At 44.9% G+C, this 22,410-nt stretch overlaps 1 protein-coding gene across 1 annotated transcript in view; it reads right to left on the bottom strand.

Annotated features, from left to right (window-relative positions):
- The window catches only part of gab2 (GRB2-associated binding protein 2), a 164,000-nt gene that overhangs the window by 51,053 nt on the left and 90,537 nt on the right, over window positions 1-22,410 (bottom strand). The window lies entirely within an intron of this gene.

Raw genomic sequence — 22,410 nt, 5'->3', positions numbered from 1 at the left:
CAGTGGTGACTAACTGGTGATGTGGGACAGTGGTGACTAACTGGTGATGTGTGACGGTGGGGACTAACTGGTGATGTGTGACAGTGGGGACTAACTGGTGATGTGGGACAGTGGGGACTAACTGGTGATGTGGAACAGTGGGGACTAACTGGTGATGTGGAACAGTGGGGACTAACTGGTGATGTGGGACAGTGGGGACTAACTGGTTATGTGGGGCAGTGGTGACTAACTGGTGATGTGGGGCAGTGGGGACTAACTGGTGATGAGGGACAGTGGGGACTTACTGGTGATGTGGGGCAGTGGGGACTAACTGGTGATGTGAGGCAGTGGTGACTAACTGGTGATGTGGGGCAGTGGTGACTAACTGGTGATGTGGGGCAGTGGGGACTAACTGGTGATGTGGAACAGTGGGGACTAACTGGTGATGTGGGACAGTGGGGACTAACTGGTGATGTGGGGCAGTGGGGACTAACTGGTGACGTGGGGCAGTGGGGACTAACTGGTGACGTGGGGCAGTGGGGACTAACTGGTGACGTGGGGCAGTGGTGACTAACTGGTGACGTGAGGCAGTGGGGACTAACTGGTGACGTGGGGCAGTGGTGACTAACTGGTGATGTGGGGCAGTGGTGACTAACTGGTGATGTGGGGCAGTGGGGACTAACTGGTGATGTGGGGCAGTGGTGACTAACTGGTGATGTGGGGCAGTGGTGACTAACTAATACCACCAGTTCGTGTTATAGTGTGTGTGTCAGTGGAGGCTCCTCAGAAGAGGACGGGGAGAACCATTCTCAGTGAATTTAATAAAAAATAAAAAACACTTAAAAAGTTTTCCTTTTTAGATAAAACTATACTAAATATATTCACGTCACCAAATAATTTATTAAAACACACTATTATGCAAAGAAGGTCAACAGTAGCCTCAGCAGCACTCTGTAGGGTAGCACCATGGTGTTGCCGGAGGACAGCTAGCTTCCGTCCTCCTCTGGGTACACCCCCTTCCATAGACTTACACAGTAATTATGACAACTTCCGGAGGACGTCCTCCAACCTACCAGAGCTCTTGCAGCATGAACTGACATGTTGTCCACCCAATCAAAGGATCAGATAATAAATCTAGTACTGAAAGCAGAAGCTACAGCTAACTAGCCCTGCAGTGTATAAAATGTGGTGAGTTTTTGAGAGAGAGAAAGACAATAGTTGAACAGTTTTGAACAAATTTGTTTCTTTCAAAATGAAGGAGAAGCAAGAGAGAAGTAGAGAGAGAGAGAGATTGCGTTTTTTTCCCCTTTCAGTTTCACTTACTTAGCTAGCAAATACAGCTAGCTAGTTTAGCCTACTGAAAGACCCTGCTCAAACAGAGGGATGCTATGTTAGCTAGCTGGCTATAACAGAGGGATGCTATGTTAGCTAGCTGGCTACAACCGAGGGATGCTATGTTAGCTAGCTGGCTATAACAGAGGGATGCTATGTTAGCTAGCTGGCTATAACAGAGGGATGCTATGTTAGCTAGCTGGCTATAACAGAGGGATGCTATGTTAGCTAGCTGGCTATAACAGAGGGATGCTATGATAGCTTGCTGGCTATAACAGAGGGATGCTATGTTAGCTAGCTGGCTATAACCGAGGGATGCTATGTTAGCTAGCTGGCTATAACAGAGGGTTGCTATGTTAGCTAGCTGGCTATAACAGAGGGATGCTATGTTATCTAGCTGGCTATAACAGAGGGATGCTATGTTAGCTAGCTGGCTATAACAGAGGGATGCTATGTTAGCTAGCTGGCTATAACAGAGGGATGCTATGTTAGCTAGCTGGCTATAACAGAGGGATGCTATGTTATCTAGCTGGCTATAACAGAGGGATGCTATGTTAGCTAGCTGGCTATAACAGAGGGATGCTATGTTATCTAGCTGGCTATAGCAGGGGGATGCTATGTTAGCTAGCTGGCTATAACAGAGGGATGCTATGTTAGCTAGCTGGCTATAACAGAGGGATGCTATGTTAGCTAGCTGGCTATAACAGAGGGATGCTATGTTAGCTAGCTGGCTATAACAGAGGGATGATATGTTAGCTAGCTGGCTATAACAGAGGGATGCTATGATAGCTTGCTGGCTATAACAGAGGGATGCTATGTTAGCTAGCTGGCTATAACAGAGGGATGCTATGTTAGCTAGCTGGCTATAACAGAGGGATGCTATGATAGCTTGCTGGCTATAACAGAGGGATGATATGTTATCTAGCTGGCTATAACAGAGGGATGCTATGTTAGCTTGCTGGCTATAACAGAGGGATGATATGTTATCTAGCTGGCTATAACAGAGGGATGCTATGTTAGCTAGCTGGCTATAACAGAGGGATTCTATGTTAGCTAGCTGGCTATAACAGAGGGATTCTATGTTAGCTAGCTGGCTATAACAGAGGGATGCTATGTTAGCTAGCTGGCTATAACAGAGGGATGATATGTTAGCTAGCTGGCTATAACAGAGGGATGATATGTTAGCTTGCTGGCTATAACAGAGGGATGCTATGATAGCTTGCTGGCTATAACAGAGGGATGCTATGATAGCTAGCTGGCTATAACAGAGGGATGATATGTTAGCTAGCTGGAACTCTTCCAAGTCAAGGTAAGTTTTTGGTGTTACTCATTTATTGCCACTGGGGCCCGCCGGTGTAACTGCTTAGTGACTGTACACTGTAACATTACTAAATGATTGTAGCGGGTTTACTAACCCGTTAGTTCTATTAGCTGTGCTAACTATGACGTTACTTTAGCTAATATGGTGACAACGATGTCGGCTGTGTGCAGTGGTTTGGCTTGGAAAGGTTTTTTCACCTGGTCACATCCAGCTGATGTGCATTAAAGTCCACAAGCGACGGGAAGAGAAGGAATACAACGTGGCTGTTATGAGAGTGAACTGTGTTTACACGTGATCAGGGGTGTATTCATTTCTGCCGATTCTGTTGAAAACCGTTTCGTAAACGGAAACAAAAGGAACAAAACAGGGATAAACATACCTGAATTTGTCCAATAGAAACTCTCGTTTGCAACTGTTGGACTAATGATTACACCCTAGATCAGCTAGATGCAGGTAAGAGTCTGCAAGGCACTATTGAATGTCACTGTCAGTCACCTCAAATTTGTATTTTGACCTGCGTTGCCCTGTGTTGTAATCTTTCATTCCTAGGTTGTAGCAACCTCATGATGGGTACAGGGGAACATTCTAGTATCATGTAGTAGCCTAAACCTATCGATGTTACATTGAACTGGGTGAATGGAATATGAATGAGAGTCATCCAATATGTTGTAATCTTTCATTCCTAGGTTGTAGCAACCTCATGATGGGTACAGGGGAACATTCTAGTATCATGTAGTAGCCTAAACCTATCGCTGTTACATTGAACTGGGTGAATGGAATATGAATGAGAGTCATCCAGTATGTTGTAATCTTTCATTCCTAGGTTGTATGAACCTCATGATGGGTACAGGGTAACATTCTAGTATCATGTAGTAGCCTAAACCTGTCGCTGTTACATTGAACTGGGTGAATGGAATATGAATGAGAGTCATCCAGTATGTTGTAATCTTTCATTCCTAGGTTGTATGAACCTCATGATGGGTACAGGGTAACATTCTAGTATCATGTAGTAGCCTAAACCTGTCGCTGTTACATTGAACTGGGTGAATGGAATATGAATGAGAGTCATCCAGTATGTTGTAATAGAAATAAGGCCATGTGATTGTGTGGGCGCGTTTTCCTTTTACAGTAATTTAAACAAAACAAAAAAATCTATATGCGAGCATCAACACAGATTTATCTTACACTGTCCCATCTGCCTTTAATATCAGAGATGGGATTCCCCGTTGAGAAGAAAAACACAATTTCCTTAACGGTTTCCTAAGAGATTGAGCTTAAAGGGATACTTCTGGATTTCGGCAATGACGCCCTTTATCTACTGACCCAGAGTCAGATGAGGCCCTTTATCTACTGACCCAGAGTCAGATGAGGCCCTTTATCTACTGACCCGGAGTCAGATGAGGCCCTTTATCTACTGACCCAGAGTCAGATGAGGCCCTTTATCTACTGACCCAGAGTCAGATGAGGCCCTTTATCTACTGACCCGGAGTCAGATGAGGCCCTTTATCTACTGACCCAGAGTCAGATGAGGCCCTTTATCTACTGACCCGGAGTCAGATGAGACCTTTATCTACTGACCCAGAGTCAGATGAGGCCCTTTATCTACTGACCCAGAGTCAGATGAGGCCCTTCATCTACTGACCCAGAGTCAGATGAGGCCCTTTATCTACTGACCCAGAGTCAGATGAGGCCCTTTATCTACTGAACCAGAGTCAGATGAGGCCCTTTATCTACTGACCCAGAGTCAGATGAACTCTAGGAGACCATTTTTATTTCTCTGCGTGCAGTTTGATGGAAGTTGCAAACTAGCGTTAACACAATAACTGGAAGTCTATGGTAACTGCTAGCATGCTTGTAGATATCATAGACCTCCAGTCATTGCGCTAATGCTAGTTAGCATTGGCTCGTTAAACTACCTCAAACTTCCTTCATACTAGATGCAGAAGAAAAAAAACATTGTTATTCTGACTACTTCTACTGGGAAAGTAGATAAATGGCTTCACTGCCAAAATCCTGAAGTGTCCCTTTAGCAAGACAGATGGACAAAATGGGTGCTGCCTCAAATTAACTTCAGTTATGTCTTCTCTCTCAGCAGTCTGGTAGCAGCTAGTAGACAGATCTCCATTGTCCCTGGGGTGCCAGGCCATCTGACCTAAAGCTGGCTCTTAGCAGGGCCTGGAGGTAGACAGAGACAGAAGGCAGAGAGAGAAGAGAAGAGCAGAGCCCCAGGATCGCTCCCTGATCACATTACTTCCTCTGGCTAGCTACTCTGGCTCCCTTCAACCTATGCCTGTCCTCCAATCCCTCCCTCTCCCTTCCTCTCCTCCTCTACTTTCTCCCCTGCTCCTGTCTGAACTCTCTCACCCCCCAATATTCCTCCCTGCCCTCCCTCACCCCCCCACCTTACTCTCCTGTCTGCCCTCCCTCACCCCCATCTCTCCTCCCTGTCCTCCCATCTCTCCTCCCTGTCCTCCCTCACCCCCAATCTCTCCTGTCTGTACTCCCTCACCTCCCATCTCTCCTCCTTGTCCTCCCTCACCCCCAATCTCTCCGGTCTGTACTCCCTCACCTCCCATCTCTCCTCCCTGTCCTCCCATCTCTCCTCCCTGTCCTCCCTCACCCCCAATCTCTCCTGTCTGTACTCCCTCACCTCCCATCTCTCCTCCTTGTCCTCCCTAACCCCCCACCTCTCCTGTCTGTACTCCCTAACCCCCCCATCTCTCCTCCCTGTCCTCCCTCACCCCCCCCATCTCACCTGTCCTCCCTCACCCCCCATCTCTCCTCCAGTGACGGCGTCTCCAAAGACACCCTATTCCCCATAGGGCCCTGGTCTAAAGTAGTGCACTATATAGGGAATAGGGTTCCATAGGGCTCTGGTCTAAAGTAGTGCACTATATAGGGAATAGGGTTCCATAGGGCTCTGGTCTAAAGTAGCTACAGTAGTGCACTATATAGGGAATAGGGTTCCATAGGGCTCTGGTCTAAAGTAGTGCACTATATAGGGAATAGGGTTCCATAGGGCTCTGGTCTAAAGTAGTGCACTATATAGGGAATAGGGTGTATAGAGCTCTGGTCTAAAGTAGTGTACTATATAGGGAATAGGGTTCCATAGGGCTCTGGTCTAAAGTAGTGCACTATATAGGGAATAGGGTGTATAGAGCTCTGGTCTAAAGTAGTGCACTATATAGGGAATAGGGTTCCATAGGGCTCTGGTCTAAAGTAGTGCACTATATAGGGAATAGGGTGTATAGAGCTCTGGTCTAAAGTAGCTACAGTAGTGCACTATATAGGGAATAGGGTTCCATAAGGCTCTATTCTAAAGTAGCTACAGTAGTGCACTATATAGGGAATAGGGTTTCATAGGGCCCTGGTCTAAAGTAGCTACAGTAGTGCACTATATAGGGAATAGGGTTCCATAGGGCCCTGGTCTAAAGTAGCTACAGTAGTGCACTATATAGGGAATAGGTTGCCATAGGGCTCTGGTCTAAAGTAGCTACAGTAGTGCACTATATAGGGAATAGGGTTTCATAGGGCCCTGGTCTAAAGTAGCTACAGCAGTGCACTATATAGGGAATAGGGTTCCATAGGGCTCTGGTCTAAAGTAGTGCACTATATAGGGAATAGGGTTTCATAGGGCTCTGGTCTAAAGCAGCTACAGTAGTGCACTATATAGGGAATAGGGTGTATAGAGCTCTGGTCTAAAGTAGTGCACTATATAGGGAATAGGGTTCCATAGGGCTCTGGTCTAAAGTAGCTACAGTAGTGCACTATATAGGGAATAGGGTTCCATAGGGCTCTGGTCTAAAGTAGTGCACTATATAGGGAATAGGGTTCCATAGGGCTCTGGTCTAAAGTAGTGCACTATATAGGGAATAGGGTTTCATAGGGCTCTGGTCTAAAGCAGCTACAGTAGTGCACTATATAGGGAATAGGGTTCCATAAGGCTCTATTCTAAAGTAGCTACAGTAGTGCACTATATAGGGAATAGGGTTTCATAGGGCCCTGGTCTAAAGTAGCTACAGTAGTGCACTATATAGGGAATAGGGTTCCATAGGGCTCTGGTCTAAAGTAGTGCACTATATAGGGAATAGGGTTTCATAGGGCTCTGGTCTAAAGTAGCTACAGCAGTGCACTATATAGGGAATAGGGTGTATAGAGCTCTGGTCTAAAGTAGTGCACTATATAGGGAATAGGGTTCCATAGGGCTCTGGTCTAAAGTAGCTACAGTAGTGCACTATATAGGGAATAGGGTGTATAGAGCTCTGGTCTAAAGTAGTGCACTATATAGTGAATAGGGTTCCATAGGGCTCTGGTCTAAAGTAGTGCACTATATAGGGAATAGGGTTCCATAGGGCTCTGGTCTAAAGCAGCTACAGTAGTGCACTATATAGGGAATAGGGTTCCATAGGGCTCTGGTCTAAAGCAGCTACAGTAGTGCACTACATAGGGAATAGGGTGCCCTTTGGGGACGCAGAGGGACGTCTTTTCTAGCCTCTAAGACATGATTTATGCATTATCTTTATACATGATACATATTATTTGTATTTATAGGAAACAAACGAAAATAGGATTTGATACAATAAAGGTATTATATTGGGTTCTAGCCTCTTCTATTCTTCTGAGATGATTAGAAGTCAGAGAGGGGAAAAACAAGGATCACGAAGACAGACTGTGTGGCTGATGAGTTCATTACAGAGTATTGTGTTTCATTCTCTCACTGCAGGGAAAAGAGGAAAGGACACCTCCCAAATGACACCCTATTCCCTTCATAGTGCACTACTGTACACCAGGGCCCTATTCCTTACATAGAACAATACTGTAGACCAGGGCCCTATTCCTTATGTAGTGCACTACCAGAGACTACAGTACCAGAGACTACATTCTACAGTACAGTGACAGAGACTACAGTACCAGAGACTACATTCTACAGTACAGTGACAGAGACTACAGTACCAGAGACTACATCCTACAGTACCAGAGACTACAGTACCAGAGACTACAGTACCAGAGACTACAGTACCAGAGACTATATTCTACAGTACAGTACCAGAGACTACAGTACCAGAGACTACAGTACCAGAGACTACATCCTACAGTACCAGAGACTACAGTACCAGAGACTACATCCTACAGTACAGTACGAAAGACTACAGTACCAGAGACTACATTCTACAGTACAGTACCAGACTACAGTACCAGACTACATTCTACAGTACAGTACCAGAGACTACAGTACCAGAGACTACAGTACCAGAGACTACATCCTACAGTACAGTACCAGAGACTACAGTACCAGAGACTACAGTACCAGAGACTACATTCTACAGTACAGTACCAGAGACTACAGTACCAGAGACTACATTCTACAGTACAGTACCAGAGACTACAGTACCAGAGACTACAGTACCAGAGACTACATTCTACTTTACAGTACCAGAGACTACAGTACCAGAGACTACATTCTACAGTACAGTACCAGAGACTACAGTACCAGAGACTACATTCTACAGTACAGTACCAGAGACTACAGTACCAGAGACTACAGTACCAGAGACTACATTCTACTCTACAGTACCAGAGACTACAGTACCAGAGACTACATTCTACTCTACAGTACCAGAGACTACAGTACCAGAGACTACAGTACCAGAGACTACATTCTACTCTACAGTACCAGAGACTACAGTACCAGAGACTACATTCTACTCTACAGTACCAGAGACTACAGTACCAGAGACTACATTCTACTCTACAGTACCAGAGACTACAGTACCAGAGACTACATTCTACTCTACAGTAGCAGAGACTACATCCTACAACGCCCGAATGTCCCTCACTATCAGCAAGCTGTCACACAACACCTGAATGTCCCTCACTATCAGTCCCAAGCTGGTCTGTCTATCAAACCACTGACCAAGCTGACATACTGTATTTACAGGAAATAGCTACACACAGACCTGGACGGTCATGAGTTGTGGGGTAGCAGGACAATAACCCAAAACACCTCCAGGCTATTGAGGGCTATTTGACCAAGAAGGAGAGTGATGGAGTGCTGCATCAGATGACCTGGCATCGACAATAAGCCAACCTCAACCCAATTGAGATGGTTTGGGATGAGTTAAGTGAAGGAAATGCAGACAACAAGTGCTCAGTATATGTGGGAACTCCTTCAAGACTGTTGGAAAAGCATTCCTGGTGAAGCTGGATGAGAGAATGCCAAGAGTGTAGTTATTGTGTTACTGACTGATACAGTCACTACTCCAGTCCATGTTTTTATTGTGTTACTGACTGATACAGTCACTACTCCAGTCCATGTTTTTATTGTGTTACTGACTGATACAGTCACTACTCCAGTCCATGTTTTTATTGTGTTACTGACTGACTCATTCATGTGCAAAGTTGTCATCAAGGCAAAGGGTGTCTACTTTGAAGAACCTCAAATATAAAATATGTTGATATGTTTAACACTTTTTTGGTTACTACATGATTCCATATGTGTTATTTCATTATTTCAATGTCTTTCACTATTATTCTACAATATAGAAAATAGTACAAATAAAGAAAGCCCTTGAATGAGTAGGTGTGTCCAAACTTTTGACTGGTACTGTTTACTGTCTGAGGGTGGAGAGTAGGGATGGGGTAGGGGGGATATGGACCTGGATTTTTAGAAAGGGTTAAGATTGGGTGTGGGCTGTTCACTCTGGATTCAGTGCCAAGTCCAGGGTTCTGCAGGGAGAGTTATGGAGTTTGAGGTTAGGATGTTTGATCCCAGGATCCTGAAAGGAGCAGGTGGGTTAGGGGTAGGGTAATCTGTCCTGGGTGATGCCTGACAGTGTGTTCACCTTTAAATATCTCAATGCCCGATTTGAGAATCCCCTCTTCCTCGGTGCACCAAAGAGGGTCTGTGTGGCTGAATGAAAGTCAGCAGTTAGGTTCAGGGGTTAAGGTTAGGGTTAGGGTTAGGGGTTAGGCAAAAGAGGATTTTGATTTTGAATGGAAATCAATTTTAGGTCCCCGAGGAGGATAGTAAAACTTCTGCCGTGTGTGTGTGTGTGTGTGTGTGTGCGCGCAAAAGTGGTTCCTCTGTCCTCATCTGGGAGTTCAAAAGGCCGGAGAGGGGGATGGGAGTCAGGGGAGGACAAGGAGAGAGGGAGGGAGGGGTGAGGGTGTGTGGGGGGATACAGAAGGTGGGTGAGAACACAATGGAACAAAGTATCTGATTGACGAGAGGCGGATCCATTCATTAGATTGGCTTATCCCAGAGAGACCCACCCCAGAGTCCAATCACAGTGCAACACCATCCCCCAGACAATCACACCATCCCCCAGACCATCACACCATCCCCCAGACCATCACACCATCCCCCAGACCATCACACCATCCCCCAGACCATCACACCGTCCCCCAGACCGTCACACCCTCCCCCAGACCGTCACACCATCCCCCAGACCATCACACCCTCCCCCAGGCCATCACACCGTCCCCCAGGCCATCACACCGTCCCCCAGGCCATCACACCGTCCCTCAGGCCATCACACCCTCCCCCAGACCATCACACCCTCCCCCAGACCATTACACCATCCCCCAGACCATCACACCCTCCCCCAGACCATCACACCCTCCCCCAGACCATCACACCATCCCCCAGACCATCACACCATCCCCCAGACCATCACACCATCCCCTAGACCATCACACCATCCCCCAGACCATCACACCCTCCCCCAGACCATCACACCCTCCCCCAGACATCACACCATCCCCCAGAGCATCACACCATCCCCCAGACCATCACACCATCCCACAGACCATCACACCATCCCCCAGACCATCACACCATCCCCCAGACCATCACACCGTCCCCCAGACCATCACACCGTCCCCCAGACCATCACACCGTCCCCCAGACCATCACACCATCCCCCAGACCATCACACCATCCCCCAGACCATCACACCGTCCCCCAGACCATCACACCGTCCCCCAGACCATCACACCGTCCCCCAGACCATCACACCGTCCCCCAGACCATCACACCGTCCCCCAGACATCACACCATCCCCCAGACCATCACACCGTCCCCCAGACCATCACACCATCCCCCAGACCATCACACCGTCCCCCAGACCATCACACCATCCCCCAGACCATCACAGTTTCCAGAAGTTTATTCAGCATTGGTGGCAAAGTCAGCCTGGTGAGGTAGTGGGCGTGGCCAGTGGCACGGTTTTCGAGGCCCTCCTTTTGGCCTCAGAGACAACATTTTGCTGCTTTAAAACTATTTTTCTGCAAGTCTACAGATTTTTCCATGGGGCGGAGAGAACATTTTACAGTTTTAAAACTATTTTCGTGCAATTCTACATATTCTGCCATGGCTTATGCTGTGTTCTTATGCTCAAACATTATAACAAAATCAATGTGGGCACCATGGCTTGATATTTTGGGAATTTTAGATTCTCCCCATCTCATTTCTATTTTGGTGATTGTTAGTTCTTAAAGATTATCTTATTTAAAAAAATATATATAAAAGTCCATTATCTGTCTGTCTGCCCGCCTGTCTGCCCGTCCGTCTGTCTGCCCCTCTGCCCGCCTGTCTGCCCGTCTGTCTACCCGCCTGCCCGCCCGTCTGGCTCCAGTATTCACCGGAACATTGGGAAATAAGGAATTCTGTGAAAGCTAATCAAATCATCCCACAGTATGAAAAATGCTTTTGCAGCAGCGTCACTACAATTAACAATAATAAGGAAACGAGAGTCATTCTTAAACCACTACTGAAACCAAATGCTGACGCAGGCCCATAGCACTCTGGTCTAAAGTAGTGCACTATATAGGACCTGGTCTAAAGTAGTGTACAATATAGGACCTGGTCTAAAGTAGTGTACTATATAGTACCTGGTCTAAAGTAGTGCACTATATAGGACCTGGTCTAAAGTTGTGTACAATATAGGACCTGGTCTAAAGTAGTGTACTATATAGTAAGTACCTTGTCTAAAGTAGTGCACTATATAGGACCTGGTCTAAAGTAGTGTACTATATAGTACCTGGTCTAAAGTAGTGCACTATATAGGACCTGGTCTAAAGTTGTGTACAATATAGGACCTGGTCTAAAGTAGTGTACTATATAGTAAGTACCTGGTCTAAAGTAGTGCACTATATAGGGCCTGGTCTAAAGTAGTGTACTATATAGGACCTGGTCTAAAGTAGTGCACTATATAGGACCTGGTCTAAAGTAGTGTACTATATAGTACCTGGTCTAAAGTAGTGTACTATATAGGACCTGGTCTAAAGTAGTGTACTATATAGGACCTGGTCTAAAGTAGTGTACTATGTTGGGACCTGGTCTAAAGTAGTGTACTATATAGTACCTGGTCTAAAGTAGTGCACTATATAGGACCTGGTCTAAAGTAGTGTACTATATAGGACCTGGTCTAAAGTAGTGTACTATATAGGACCTGGTCTAAAGTAGTGTACTATATAGGACCTGGTCTAAAGTAGTGTACTATGTTGGGACCTGGTCTAAAGTAGTGTACTATATAGTACCTGGTCTAAAGTAGTGCACTATATAGGACCTGGTCTAAAGTAGTGTACTATATAGGACCTGGTCTAAAGTAGTGTACTATATAGGACCTGGTCTAAAGTAGTGTACTATATAGGACCTGGTCTAAAGTAGTGTACTATATAGTACCTGGTCTAAAGTAGTGCACTATATAGGACCTGGTCTAAAGTAGTGTACTATATAGGACCTGGTCTAAAGTAGTGTACTATATAGGACCTGGTCTAAAGTAGTGCACTATATAGGACCTGGTCTAAAGTAGTGTACTATATAGGACCTGGTCTAAAGTAGTGTACTATATAGTACCTGGTCTAAAGTAGTGCACTATATAGGACCTTGTCTAAAGTAGTGCACTATATAGGACCTGATCTAAAGTAGTGCACTATATAGGGAATAGAGTGCTATTTGTGACACATCCATGGAGTTGTAGTGAATGACTGTCTATCTGCTCAATCCCCTGCTTCAGCCATGGTGTTGTAGTGAGTGACTGTCTATCTGCTCAATCCCCTGCTTCAGCCATGGTGTTGTAATGAGTGACTGTCAAGCACTGCCCTATGCAGCCCACTGACAAGGCAACAGCACTGTTAAATTACAGGATGTTATATTATACTGTAGTATGCAATATTACAGGATGTTATATTACAGGATGTTATATTATACTGTAGGATGCCATATTACAGGATGTTGTATTACAGGATGTTATATTATATTACAGGATGTTTTTTACAGGATGTTATATTACAGGATGTTATGTTACAGGATGTTATATTATGTTACAGGATGTTATATTACAGGATGTTATATTATATTACAGGATGCCATATTACAGGATGTTATATTATATTACAGGATGCCATATTACAGGATGCCTTATTACAGGATGTTATATTACAGGATGTTATATTATATTACAGGATGTTATATTACAGGATGTTATATTACATTACAGGATGTTATATTACAGGATGTTATATTATACTGTAGGATGCCATATTACAGGATGTTATATTAAAGGATGCTATATTATATTACAGGATGCCATATTACAGGATGTTATATTACAGGATGTTATATTATATTACAGGATGTTATTTTACAGGATGGTATATTATATACAGGATGCCATATTACAGGATGCCTTATTACAGGATGTTATATTACAGGATGTTATATTAAAGGATTGTACATTATATTACAGGATGCCATATTACATGATGTTATATTACAGGATGTTATATTATATTACAGGATGTTATTTTACAGGATGGTATATTATATTACAGGATGCCATATTACAGGATGTTATATTACAGGATGCCTTATTACAGGATGCCTTATTACAGGATTTTACATTACATGATGACATATTACAGTATGTTATATTACAGGATGCCATATTACAGGATGCCATATTACAGTATGTTATATTATATTACAGGATGTTATATTACAGGATGTTATATTATATTACATGATGTTATATTATATTACAGGATGTTATATTACAGGATGCCATATTACAGGATGTTATATTATATTACAGGATGTTGTATTACAGGATGTTATATTATATTACAGGATGTTGTATTATATTACAGGATGTTGTATTATATTACAGGATGTTATATTATATTACAGGATGTTATATTATATTACAGGATGTTATATTATATTACAGGATGTTATATTATATTACAGGATGTTGTATTACAGGATGTTATATTATATTACATGATGTTATATTATATTACAGTATGTTATATTACAGGATGCCATATTACAGGATGCCATATTACAGTATGTTATATTATATTACAGGATGCCATATTACAGGATGTTATATTACATTACATGATGTTATATTATATTACAGGATGTTATATTACAGGATGTTATATTATATTACATGATGTAATATTATATTACAGGATGTTATATTACAGGATGCCATATTACAGGATGTTATATTATATTACAGGATGTTGTATTACAGGATGTTATATTATTTTACAGGATGTTATATTATATTACAGGATGTTATATTATATTACAGGATGCCATATTACATGATGTTATATTATATTACAGGATGTTTTATTACATGATGATATATTATATTACAGGATGTTATATTACAGGATGTTATATTATTTTACAGGATGTTATATTATATTACAGGATGGTATATTACAGGATGTTATATTACAGGATGTTATATTATAGGATGCCCAGCCGCAGCAGTCCCAGCCACACACACACAGGGCCTGGTGGCATCAGGCAACCTGAAACTCTGGGAAAAAAAGTAGTGCACTACATAGGGAGTAGTGTGCCATGTGGAACAACTTCATTAGTTCAACTAAAATCGATGGCTTTGAAGGGCACTTTGGAAGGAGGAAAACACACACACAAAGACAGGCAGGCAGACAGACAGGCAGACAGGCAGACAGGCAGACAGGCAGACAAACAGACAGACAGACAGACAGGCAGACAGACAGACAGGCAGGCAGACAGACAGGCAGGCAGACAGACAGGCAGACGAGAGAGACAGAGAGCGAGCGAGAGACAGAGACAGAAAGAGACAGAGAGAGACCACAGAGACAGACAGACAGACAGACAGACAGACGAGAGAGAGAGACAGAGTGACAGACAGAGCGACAGAGAAAGAGCGAGAGAGAGCGAGACCTCAAAATGGCAGCAGGATATATGCCCAGGCCGTGAGCAAGGCAACAGGCCCAACCCCCACTGTAACACACGCCCAACCCCCACTGTAACACACGCCCAACCCCCACTGTAACACCCGCCCAACCCCCACTGTAACACACGCCCAAGCCCCATCATGCGACATAAGAAGTATGTATCAGATGCTAAACATGCTCTGCTCACACCTACTGTGATGGTCTGGGCCTAAATCACACAAAAACAACACTAGACACTAAACAACACTAGACACTAAACAAAACTAGACACTAAACAACACTAGACACTATGGAACAGACAAGCTTTTACTATCTCATCCTGGAATATCCCAGGTCAGAGGTCATCTGCCTTTGGCCTAAAGAGCAGGAACCAAGAATTCATCAAATGAATTGGGAAATACAGACATTGTCATCCTACAACAAAAATGATATAGAGGAGACGGACCCACTGGTTGCCCTCTAGGTTACAGAGAGCTGGTAGTCCCATCCACCACACTACCAGGTGGGTGGTATAGAGGAGATGGATCCACTGGTTGTCCTCTGGGTTACAGAGAGCTGGTAGTCCCATCCACCACACTACCAGGTGGGTGGTATAGAGGAGACGGACCACTGGTTGCCCTCTAGGTTACAGAGAGCTGGTAGTCCCATCCACCATACTACCAGGTGGGTGGTATAGAGGAGATGGACCCACTGGTTGCCCTCTAGGTTACAGAGAGCTGGTAGTCCCATCCACCACACTACCAGGTGGGTGGTATAAAGGAGACAGATCCACTGGTTGCCCTCTAGGTTACAGAGAGCTGGTAGTCCCATCCACCACACTACCAGGTGGGTGGTATAGAGGAGACGGACCCACTGGTTGCCCTCTAGGTTACAGAGAGCTGGTAGTCCCATCCACCACACTACCAGGTGGGTGGTATAGAGGAGACGGACCCACTGGTTGCCCTCTAGGTTACAGAGAGCTGGTAGTCCCATCCACCACACTACCAGGTGGGTGGTATAGAGGAGATGGACCCACTGGTTGCCCTCTAGGTTACAGAGAGCTGGTAGTCCCATCCACCCCACTACCAGGTGGGTGGTATAGAGGAGACAGATCCACTGGTTGTCCTCTGGGTTACAGAGAGCTGGTAGTCCCATCCACCACACTACCAGGTGGGTGGTATAGAGGAGACGGACCCACTGGTTGCCCTCTAGGTTACAGAGAGCTGGTAGTCCCATCCACCACACTACCAGGTGGGTGGTATAAAGGAGACAGATCCACTGGTTGCCCTCTAGGTTACAGAGAGCTAGTAGTCCCATCCACCACACTACCAGGTGGGTGGTATAGAGGAGACGAACCCACTGGTTGCCCTCTAGGTTACAGAGAGCTAGTAGTCCCATCCACCACACTACCAGGTGGGTGGTATAGAGGAGATGGATCCACTGGTTGCCCTCTAGGTTACAGAGAGCTAGTAGTCCCATCCACCACACTACCAGGTGGGTGGTATAGAGGAGACGGACCCACTGGTTGCCCTCTAGGTTACAGAGAGCTAGTAGTCCCATCCACCACACTACCAGGTGGGTGGTATAGAGGAGATGGATCCACTGGTTGCCCTCTAGGTTACAGAGAGCTGGTAGTCCCATCCACCACACTACCAGGTGGGTGGTATAAAGGAGACAGATCCACTGGTTGCCCTCTAGGTTACAGAGAGCTGGTAGTCCCATCCACCACACTACCAGGTGGGTGGTATAGAGGAGATGGATCCACTGGTTGCCCTCTAGGTTACAGAGAGCTGGTAGTCCCATCCACCACACTACCAGGTGGGTGGTATAGAGGAGATGGATCCACTGGTTGCCCTCTGGGTTACAGAGAGCTGGTAGTCCCATCCACCACACTACCAGGTGGGTGGTATAGAGGAGATGGATCCACTGGTTGCCCTCTAGGTTACAGAGAGCTGGTAGTCCCATCCACCACACTACCAGGTGGGTGGTATAGAGGATATGGATCCACTGGTTGCCCTCTAGGTTACAGAGAGCTGGTAGTCCCATCCACCACACTACCAGGTGGGTGGTATAAAGGAGACAGATCCACAGGTTGCCCTCTAGGTTACAGAGAGCTGGTAGTCCCATCCACCACACTACCAGGTGGGTGGTATAAAGGAGACAGATCCACTGGTTGCCCTCTAGGTTACAGAGAGCTGGTAGTCCCATCCACCACACTACCAGGTGGGTGGTATAAAGGAGACAGATCCACTGGTTGACCTCTAGGTTACAGAGAGCTGGTAGTCCCATCCACCACACTACCAGGTGGGTGGTATAAAGGAGACAGATCCACTGGTTGACCTCTAGGTTACAGAGAGCTGGTAGTCCCATCCACCACACTACCAGGTGGGTGGTATAAAGGAGACAGATCCACTGGTTGCCCTCTAGGTTACAGAAAGCTGGTAGTCCCATCCACCACACTACCAGGTGGGTGGTATAAAGGAGACAGATCCACTGGTTGACCTCTAGGTTACAGAGAGCTGGTAGTCCCATCCACCACACTACCAGGTGGGTGGTATAAAGGAGACAGATCCACAGGTTGCCCTCTAGGTTACAGAGAGCTGGTAGTCCCATCCACCACACTACCAGGTGGGTGGTATAAAGGAGACAGATCCACTGGTTGCCCTCTAGGTTACAGAGAGCTGGTAGTCCCATCCACCACACTACCAGGTGGGTGGTATAAAGGAGACAGATCCACTGGTTGCCTACTAGGTTACAGGGAGCTGGTAGTCCCATCCACCACACTACCAGGTGGGTGGTATAAAGGAGACAGATCCACTGGTTGCCCTCTAGGTTACAGAGAGCTGGTAGTCCCATCCACCACACTACCAGGTGGGTGGTATAAAGGAGACAGATCCACTGGTTGCCTACTAGGTTACAGGGAGCTGGTAGTCCCATCCACCACACTACCAGGTGTGAAACAGGGAAGAGACTCAGGGGGGGTATGCTAATTTGGTATAGGGCAGACCTAACCCACTCTATTCAATTAATCAAAACAGGAACATTTTACATCTGGCTGGAAATTATCTCAACAGAGAAACATGTCCTCATGTGTCCTACCTATATCCCTCCAAAAGAATCCCCATACTTTAACAAGGACAGATTCTCCATCCTAGAGGGGGAGATCAACCGTTTCCAGGCTCAGGGACATGTAATAACCTGATACCTACCAGGAGGGGGCAGCATTCCCTCCCCCATATGCCCCCCCCCTTAGACACAACAACAATGAGTCACACCTCCTGCCGCACTGTCGGACGCTGGGTATGTACGTAGTCAACGGTAGGTACACCTGTAGCTCATCTCTTGGCAGTAGTACTGACGGCTACTTTATCACTGATCTCATCCCAGAGTCTCTCAGAGCGTTCAGTCAGCCCACTGACCTCCCCTATCAGATCACAGCAAAAAATCACAGTCTACTTGAACAGAGCAATACGCAACCGTGAGGCATCAAAATCCAAATTAACTAAATAATATTAAGAAATGCTATAGATGGAAGGAAAGTAGTGTGGAAATCTACCAAAAAACAATTAAGCAACAACAAATTCAATCCCTTCTAGACAACTTCCTGGACAAAACGTTTCACTGTAATAGTGAAGGTGTAAACCTGGCAGTAGAAAACCTAAACAGTATAATAGTTGACCTCTCAGCTTCCCTATCAAATCAAAAAATGTCAAGCAGACAACCTAAGAAAGTGATCAACAATGACAAATAGTGTGATGAAGAATGTAAAAACCTAAGAAAGTAATTGAGAAACCTATCCACCCAATAACAGAGACACCCAGAAAACCTGAGCCTACTCCTTCACTAAGGTGAATCACTAAAACAATACAGAAATACACTACGGAAAAAGAGGAACAGCACGTCAGAAATCAGCTCAATGTAATTGAAGAATCTATAAAATCTAACCACTTCTGGGAAAATTAGAAAATTCTAAACAAACAACACGAAGAGTTATCTATCCAAAACGGAGATGTGTGGATAAACCACTTCAATCTTTTTGGCTCTAAAACAAAGAACAAGCAGCAAAAACACATACAAATCTTAGAATCAACTATTAAATACTACCAGAACCCACAGGATTCTCCAATTACATTGAATGAACTACGGGACAAAATAAAACCCTCCAACCCAAAAAGGCCTGTGGTGTTGATGGTATCCTAAGTGAAATGATAAAATATACAGATAACAAATTCCAATTGGCTAAACTTAAACTCTGTAACATCATCCTCAGCTCTGGCATCTTCCCCAATATTTTGAACCAAGGACTGATCACCCCAATCCTTAAAAGAAGAGACAAATTTGACCCCAATAACTACCATGGGATATGCATCAACAGCAACCTTGGGAAAATCCTCTGCATTATCATTAACAGCAGACTCGTACATTTCCTCAACGAAAACAACGTACTGAGCAAATATCAAATTGGCTTTTGACCAAATTACCGTATAACAGACCATTTACTCACCCTGCACACCCTAATTGACAAACAAACAAACCAAAACAAAGGCAAAGTCTTTTCATGCTTTGTTGATTTCAAACAACAAGTGTGCGGTTAAAATTGGCAAAACACACATTTCTTTCAACAGGGCCGTGAGATGAGGCAGGGATGCAGGTTAAGCCCCACCCTCTTCAACATATATATCAACGAATTGGCGCGGGCACTAGAACAGTCTGCAGCACCCGTCCTCACCCTACTAGAATCCGAAGTCAAATGTCTGCTGTTTGCTGATGATCTGGTGCTTCTGTCCCCGACCAAGGAGGGCCTACAGCAGCACCTAGATCTTCTGCACAGATTCTGTCAGACCTGGGCCCTGACAGTAAATCTCAGTAAGGCCAAAATAATGGTGTTCCAAACAAGGTCCAGTCGCCAGGACCACAAATACAAATTCCATTTAGACGCTGTTGCCCTAGAGCACACAAAAAGGCATTGCCTTTAAATTGTTTAACTTGGGTCAAACGTTTCGGGTAGCCTTCCACAAGCTTTCCACAACAAGTTGGGTGAAATTTGGCCCATTCCTCCTGACAGAGTTGGTGTATCTGAGTCAGGTTTGTAGGCCTCCTTGCTTGCATACGCTTTTTCAGTTCAGCCGACAAATATTCTATAGGATTGAGGTCAGGGCTTTGTGATGGCCATTCCAATACCTTGACTTTGTTGTCTTAAGGCATTTTGCCACAACTTTGGAACTTTGCAAGCCTCCCCCTTTTTCCTCCAAACATAACGATGGTCATTATGGCCAAACAGTTCTATTTTTGTTTCATCAGACCAGAGGACATTTCTCTAAAAAGTACGATCTTTATCCCCATGTGCAGTTGCAAACGGTAGTCTGCAAATATTTATTTTTTTGCTCTCGGGAGCGTTCAGAGCGCACACTGGACACTCTGGCTGATAGGAAGGGTTGATCTGAACGTTCAAAACAACAGCAGTAAAGAACCCAAGCCAACCAGCTAACATTGGCTAGCTTTTGCTAGCTACGACCAGACACAAATGAGAGAACACCCCACTGACCATTTTACTCACCCTAGCTGAGCTGGCTGTTTTTATGTTATCCTGAGCCTTGGTGACTATAACTGCGCTGCTGGCAACAATTTAATTAAGCTTTTTTGCAGACGTTTATTGACACCGGCCATATCCAACCGGGTGTTGAGCGCTTGTAAATTCATCAGTTATTCTGCGCTCTGGAACACTCAGACGAGAGTAGATGCCCAGACTGACTTTACGAACGCACCCAAAAATGGTTATTTCATAGTGGAGTCTTTTGTACTGACATAGATAGCTAAACAATGACCCATAATCCCAATGTTTGACGTTACTACCCTGCATGAATCTGCAGGTAGCTAACCAACCAGGTTCAATGTTAGCTAGCTAAACAATGACCCATAATCCCAATGTATGACGTTACTACCCTGCATGAATCTGCAGGTAGCTAACCAACCAGGTTCAATGTTAGCTAGCTAAACAAGGACCCATAATCCCAATGTATGACGTTACTACCCTGCATGAATCTGCAAGTAGCTAACCAACCAGGTTCAATGGTAGCTAGCTAACATTAGGCTATAAGTAGCCAAGCAAATGGCTCTGAGATACGAATAATAAGATCCTACACCTAACGTTAGACAGCGAGCCAGCCAGCTAATGTTACCTAGTACACCTGAAATGAAACCACTTTCTGTCAAAATTAGAAATGTGTAATATCTGTAAATGTAGCTAACTAGAATATCGATGGACGCGTCTCCTGTCACAGATGCCATGATTGCCTTTAGTTTGAAGATGTAATCCGAGACAGGTCTCCTTAGCTGTCGTATTCTAATTCCACTGATTTCAAAACTAGGTCCTCCAGAAAGTGGAGAGCAACACTTATGCAGTTTTACAGCGATACATTTTTAAAAAGGCGCGTTAGACAGGATTACCTACACATACTGACCAGCTCAAATAGACAGAACTGGGATAATGGTGTTCCAAAAAAGGTCCAGTTACCAGGACCACAAATAAAAATTCTATCAAAACACCGTTGCCCTAGAGCACACAAAAAAACTACACATATCTCGGCCTTAACAACCGAGCCACAGGTAACTTCCACAAAGCTGTGAACGATCTGAGAGACAAGGCAAGAAGGGCATTCTGTGCCATCAAAAGGAACATAAAACACAACATCCCAATTAGGATCTGGCTAAAAATACTTGAACCGGTTATAGAACCCATTGCCCTTTATGGTTGTGAGGTCTGGGGTCTGCTCACCAACCAAGAATTCACAAAATGGGACAAACACTAAATTGAGACTCTGCATGCAGAATTCTGCAGAAATATCCTCTGTGTACAACGTAGAACACCAAATAATGCATGCAGAGCAGAATTACGCCGATAGCCGCTAATTATCAAAATCCAGATAAGAGCCGTAAAATTCTACAAACACCTCCAGAGTGGCGCAGCGGTCTACGGCACAGCATCGCAGTACTAGCTGTGTCACTACAGATCTTGGTTCGATTCCAGGCTGTCGCGCTGACGGCCGCGACCGGTAGACCCATGAGGCGCCGCACAATTGGCAAAGCATCATCGGGTTAGAGGAGGCACTAGTGACTCCTGTGGCGGGAGGAAAAACCGTACACCAGGTCGCGCGACTAACACGGTTGCCTGGTGTACGGTTTTTCCTCCAGCACAATACCGAGTCCGTACCAATTGGATACCATGAAATTTGGGAGAAAAAGGGGTAAAATAAATTAAATGAACACATTTAAAATAACAATTTTTACAACCACCTAAAAGGAAGCAATTCCCAAACCATCAATAACAAAGCCATCGTGGGTTAGGGGAGGGTTTGAGAGATGAACCTGGAGAAGAGTCCCCTAAGCAAGGTGGTCCTGTGGCTCTGTTCACAAACTCAAACAGACCCCACAGAGCCCCAGGGCAGCAACACAATTAGATCCAACCAAATCACGAGAAAACAAAAAGATAACTATTTAACACACTGTAATTGAACTAGCAAAACAAATGAGAAAACTAGAGTGCTATCTGG

This window comes from Oncorhynchus mykiss, chromosome 27 (genome assembly GCF_013265735.2).
Source record: "Oncorhynchus mykiss isolate Arlee chromosome 27, USDA_OmykA_1.1, whole genome shotgun sequence".
NCBI classification, from domain to species: Eukaryota; Metazoa; Chordata; class Actinopteri; order Salmoniformes; family Salmonidae; genus Oncorhynchus; species Oncorhynchus mykiss.
The sequence above is the reverse complement of the archived record's forward strand: the minus strand, read 5'-3'. Positions and strand labels throughout refer to the sequence as shown.